Below are 6,000 nucleotides of genomic sequence, written 5' to 3' on the forward strand. Positions count from 1 at the left end.
ATTTGCATGGAATTGCTAAGATATTTTATATGTATAAGCATTAAGACTATATTTAGTGTCATCTTTGTTGGAGAGAAGAATTCATATTAATCCTGTAACGTGTATATGTGAAATTCCTGGAGAAGAGCTATCACTATTTTCTATTATTGTTGGAAACACTCACATCTTATTACAGTAACTCGATGTTTTTTCTGCAAAGACAAGTAGGAGGGAGGTGACCACCTCTATCAAATTTTGTACAACCTCCACCTTTTGACAAAAATCAGGCAGGCGATCACTACTGACAGACCCTAAGTAATGCTCAAGTGCTGGTCATGTATTTAATTACGATTAATGTTAACAATTTAAAATAAGATCATGTTTTGATAAAATTCCAAGAATAATACAAAATGTGTTTATTTCAAGCAGCAAACATTTCATCATGACTACTAAATGAATAATGCCTGAATAGTGTCATGTGCTCATTCAAAACTTTAAATCAAGCATTGTCAGCTGTAGTCACCAAGCAGTGTTTAAAATAGTTTGTTTGCATTTATGTCTTTAAAATGTTTTGTGTATGAAATATTTGACCTCTCAGATGAGTGTCACTTTTACCTCAGGCCAGGCCCGTGCAGAGACTTTCGTCTTTTCCTCTCTGTCTTTCAAACTGGATGGCTTGATAACCTCCTCAACCCCTGTTGTAAGTAGAAGGTGGGAGAGCTGTGTGAGAGCTCAAATATTTAAAAATAAAATATTATATATAATAAAATATTTTGAAAATACTACAAAATGCTAATCAATAGGCCTATTGGATCAATCCCTTCACCATTAAACTGGCTTAGTGTAGTAAACCATGTTTGACAGCAACAGCATTTCTCTGAGCAAGTTGAAGTCAGCTTCTCTGTCGACTTATTCACTTCTACTAAACATAAAACATGTAACTTTTGTTTCTCTTTGATTTTAAGTTTTATACAGAAAGTATTGTCTTGAAGATGATCCCTTTAACGCTGCAAAAATCATTCAAAGCACATAATTAGTTGGAATATGATACTTTATCTCTTGATTGCTACCATCTCTAAAAGTCTTATATTTCAACATTTTTGCATTTGTAATCTTCAATACTGAATGTAAAATCACGATTTCTGAAAACTACTAAAATCTCTAGTTTTAGTCATTTCTATGTTTCTTTGCAATTGTACTCTTCAACACACAATATAAAACATACCCTCTCAGAAAAAAGGGTACAAATGGGTACAAATGGCCCGTCACTGGGGTGATACCCTTAAGGGTACAAATTTGTACCTCTATTTAAAGGTACAAAATTGTACCTTCTACATTTTTACCCTTTAAGGGACAATTTTGTACCCCCAAGGAACAAAATTGTAGACACTGAAGATGCAAAAATGTACCTTTTTATATTATATAGTATTTTCAGGGTACTGACCCAGGCATTTTGATCTTTTGGTGACAGCATGCACAAATAAATAAATAAAATATTTTGGTTCACAAATGTCCATTTTTATTTATTAATGTAGAAATATTTCATTACAACTCACAACTGAATGTGTTAAGAAATAAAATTACACAGCAAGTATAAAGCAGACATGTAAAACAGTAAAAAGAACAATTTAGATAACAAATAAAAACTAAATAATCTACACTTAATACAAAGACCACAAGAAAACTGTTTAAGATTTATAAACGCATTACACAGGCTACATCAAGTACTGCACTTTATAAAGTCCAAAGTATTTGTCTTTAGTCAGAATACTCGGTCATTATAAATAATTTGTCATCAACATTTTCTCTGAATTTCAGAATGAAGGCAATGTTTCTCTATAAATTGCTTCAACAGTGCAGAAAACCAAAAACATCAGTAGCCTCTTCCTCAACATCAGTAGATTACTCCTCATCATCTTCAAGTGGAGTTGTAATTTGTTGTAACACAATATGTGTTTAAGCTTTTGATAAACATGACATGTAAGGCACTCATATCTGGAAAATGTTCTTTGATAGTCATTAGGACCACAAGTTATTTAAAAATTTGCTTTATGCATGAATGAGAGCAGTGTGCTGGATTAACTTGATGATTGTGATTATCCCAAGAGCATGTAGAGAAACAAAAAACAAGGTTGATCACTCTGGTAACTGGAGTAGATCGAGGCTTGTCACCGTCCACCGTTCATTCAAAACATTCCACTGCAGAAACATCAAGGTGTTCTTCCAATAAGATGGATATGTCAAAAATGTATATTCGTCCACATCATTAGCCCGGCCAATCGCAATCCCATCAACTCTGAAGACTGCCGTGACTCGTCTTGTTAACACAGTTGTCCAGTCGGTTGTGTCCTCCTGTACTTGAACTGTTGGATGTGGTGAAGATGGTTCACTGTAAATGACAAAGCAATAATTACATTAATATCAGTCACTCTATCACTGATGAAGAGAAAATCAACATGCATAGAAAGTAAAATAATTAATATTCACTGATTAAAAAAAAAAAGTATCATAGATTAAAAGACTAATATAAATTTCATTCATTCATTCAATTTCTTTTCCGCTTAGTCCCTTTATCAATCTGGGGTCGCCACAGTGGAATGAACCACCAACTTATCCAGCATATGTTTTATGCAGCAGATGCCCTTCTAGCTGCAACCCAGTATTACGAAACATCCAGACACATTTATTCACACACACATTTATACACTACAGACAAATAAGCTTACCAAATTCAGCTATAGCGCATGTCTTTGGACTTGTGGGGAAACCGGAGCACTTGGAGGAAACCCTCACGAACACTGGAAGAATATGCAAACTCCTCACACAAATGCCAACTGACCCAGCCGAGGCTCGAACCAGCAACCTTCTTGCTGTAAGGTGACAGCACTACCCACTGCGTCATCCGAATATAAAGAATATCAAGAATTATAAAATGCATTTATCACAGCATATACTAAACAGAAAACAACATACGCACCGGAGCACAACGAAATGTTGAAGTGTCTCGCTTAACAAGGCTGGCAACATGAGAAGTGCTGCTGTAAAATCAATTCCTGGAACATAAGATGTGGCATACAAACAAATATGAAGGAATCCATCCAAAGCTAGAATTAAATAATATTAATCAAGTGGAGAAAGTTTAGAAAGAGTACCGTAGAGTCAGGTCCATAGCATTCTTCAGTTGATCTCTCATCTTTCGATGAAAACCTAGAAAATTATTTTAAACACGTTGGTGTACATTTATTGTTGTTTGTAAGCAAAAACCTACAAATTTTAAATAGTATGTAAGCCATTAAACATTAAAACCATGGTATAGATAATGAGACATACTTACATCTTGTAACTGAGCCATGCTTTCATATGACATGCCTTTATTGCTCTGATGCTGTTAGGCTGCATTCTGTTGTTCAATCTTGTCCTGAAAGACAATTGGAAACTTCAAAAACTTCTGGAAAGCAATCAGATAAAGCAATAACTATTTATTTATTTATTTTGAGATATTAATAAAATAGGTAAAATAGCTCAAGGTACTAGTTTCAGAACAGATAAGACAAATTATTACATTAAAGAACAAAGTATAACTTAAAACGTCGATTTATACAACGTGGTATGTTAATAATTCTACATTAACATAAGTATAACGTTAAACGATAGTAAAGCACCAACAACTCTGGACATGAGAGTTTGTGGACACTCCTCAACATTAATGTAACTTAGACACTGAAACGAAGATATGTACAAGCATACACACGCCACGTTTGTAACTAGCCACGTTTACATAATCAGTCGCTTTGCCGGTGACAAAATTGTGATTTTTTTTCTTCACAAAATGGCGGTGTAATTTATATAACCGTCTAAAATTACATTTCAGCGGTCAACCGTGGCTAGAAAATGGCCTCAAAATATAAAACATTATCGATAATTACAAATTTCCAGTATTATTAACAAAAGGTTTTATATCAAGGTATATGAAGACTTTAGTCGCGCAAGCTCCGGGCCACACCGCACATTACTCACGGCCCGATTCAGGTGCACGGATACGGCAGCGTCGGCTCGCTTCTGCCGCTGCATCTGGCCCGAGTAGCGTTAACGTTACAGCAGACGGACTCGGGCAGGCGAGAATCTAGCCGCAACTGGCCCGAGTGTATTTTGCTATCTGGGTTGCGATTATATTCCGCCGTGGCAACACTTTTTAATAAAGCAGTAACGTAACGTAAGATATAAGGCGCGAATACGTAACGTAGGTGATAAAGGGAACTTTTACACCGAGAAAACTAACAGCATATAGTACTCACCGTCTACAACGTTATGTCCCTCGGTGAGTTCGATATCACATTGTATTAACTTCTTTAATAAGCTGCAGACATCTTAGCAAACTCCATCCTGCAGGCCAACGTACACCAGGCAGTCCGGAGCACTTAAAGCGGGGGAAAGCCGAGACCCTAGAGTCAGACAAAATCAACAGAACACGGCTTCACATGTAAAAATGAGACTGAAAATATATCATTAATACATTCTTACCTGAAAAGTGTGGACTCCAAAATAGACTTTTCTTTGAAAAGCGTGCGAAGTTCTGTGTAAACAGCCAGCATACTCTACCGACCGTCTCAGTAACAAACACTACTATAACGTCTCAACAAGCCAAATTCTTAAAGAGACAGCAACATCACCACCTGTATGAAGATGCTGTCACTCTGCATGGTTCTTATTCTACATCCCATATACTATAGGCTTAAACAGTAAGCAAAGACCAGTATTTACGTTTTTAATGATTAAAATTACCTTCAATTATAAATTAAATTATTAACATTTTTGAGAAAAAATTTAATTTAAATACATGGAAAAAAAATTATTAAAATATTTAATTCAATCAATTTATTTATTTATTATATTTTTAAATGATGTATTTTAGTATTAATGTTTAGTATTAATACATTTAAATTAGTGTTATATAGTGTCTTGATCTTATCATGAGCTGAGGGTACAATTTTGTTCCTATAGGGAAACAAAATATATAATTGTACCTTTAAAGGTGCCAAATTGGTCCTTTACGGTACAATTTTGTATCCAAATGTGCTATAAAAGGTACAAAAATGTAGCTTTCAAACCTAAATCTGGGCATTTGTACCTTTATAGCCCATTTGGGTACAAAATTGTACCCCAAGGACCAATATATGACCTTTAAAGGTACAATTTTATATTTTGTTCCCTCTAGGAACAAAATTGTACCCTCATTGTACCTTTTTTTCTGAGAGTGTACTGTACTGTACATGAAGTATACAAGAAGACATTTACAATAGGGGAGCGCAGGGCACAAAGTAATGTGGGGTGAAGTGTAACACAGAGTTTTAAGGTATTTGCTCAGGCTTGATCATGGCATACTTCCGAGGTTTTCACTACAGTGTCAGCAGATGTCTTCCTGGCTATTGAATAAGTTCGGTGAAGTTTGGATGAGAAACACAAGAGAAACCATTTTTGCAGCATAAAGGTATTTTTTATTATAGTCAATATTTTTTAATTTAAAAAAATCTGTGAAAGTATGAACGTGAAATCTTGTATTGTTGTGATCACCGTCTTCTAGGCTAAAAGATAAAACCATTTTGAAAGATGTAAGAAACACACAGTGACTGCTAGCCAGTTTTGAGGAAAACATGACACAGCGGGGTTAGTTGTAACAGTGTTTAAATTAAGCCACACACTGTTGAACACCAATTAAACTAACACAACATTTTTTTTCAATTTTGACAACTTTTTTAATAAAATGATTTTTAATAGATTTTTTTTTGATAGACAAAAAATATTTTATTGCTAATACTCCAAATAAAGGCATTGTATAATAATGGATAATAATCCAAATAAATTCTAATGTATTTATCCAATAAATAAATAAACATACTGTGCTATGTAGAATAAAAATAAATTGATCTAGGTACTGAGAAAATATAGATATTATTTAAAGTAAACTGGATTTAAAATGTGTGTAATCTGCCTTTTTAAGCATGTGTTACAACTAACCTTCTG

The 6,000-nt window shown here is 34.4% G+C and overlaps 2 long non-coding RNA genes across 2 annotated transcripts; both read right to left on the minus strand.

Annotated features, from left to right (window-relative positions):
* Window positions 1-2,128: 2,128 nt before the first annotated feature.
* On the minus strand, window positions 2,129-2,872 carry LOC137488512 (uncharacterized). The gene is made up of 2 exons (XR_011007578.2): window positions 2,706-2,872; window positions 2,129-2,368 (listed from the first exon to the last, which is right to left on the minus strand). It is a non-coding gene; the product is annotated as an uncharacterized lncRNA (long non-coding RNA).
* An 83-nt stretch (window positions 2,873-2,955) lies between these two features.
* LOC137488513 (uncharacterized) lies at window positions 2,956-3,398 on the minus strand. Its single transcript, XR_011007579.2, has 3 exons — window positions 3,314-3,398; window positions 3,132-3,186; window positions 2,956-3,032 (listed from the first exon to the last, which is right to left on the minus strand). It is a non-coding gene; the product is annotated as an uncharacterized lncRNA (long non-coding RNA).
* Between the last annotated feature and the right edge of the window lie 2,602 nt (window positions 3,399-6,000).

The sequence above is a fragment of the Danio rerio genome, chromosome 19 (genome assembly GCF_049306965.1).
Source record: "Danio rerio strain Tuebingen ecotype United States chromosome 19, GRCz12tu, whole genome shotgun sequence".
Classification (NCBI taxonomy): Eukaryota; Metazoa; Chordata; class Actinopteri; order Cypriniformes; family Danionidae; genus Danio; species Danio rerio.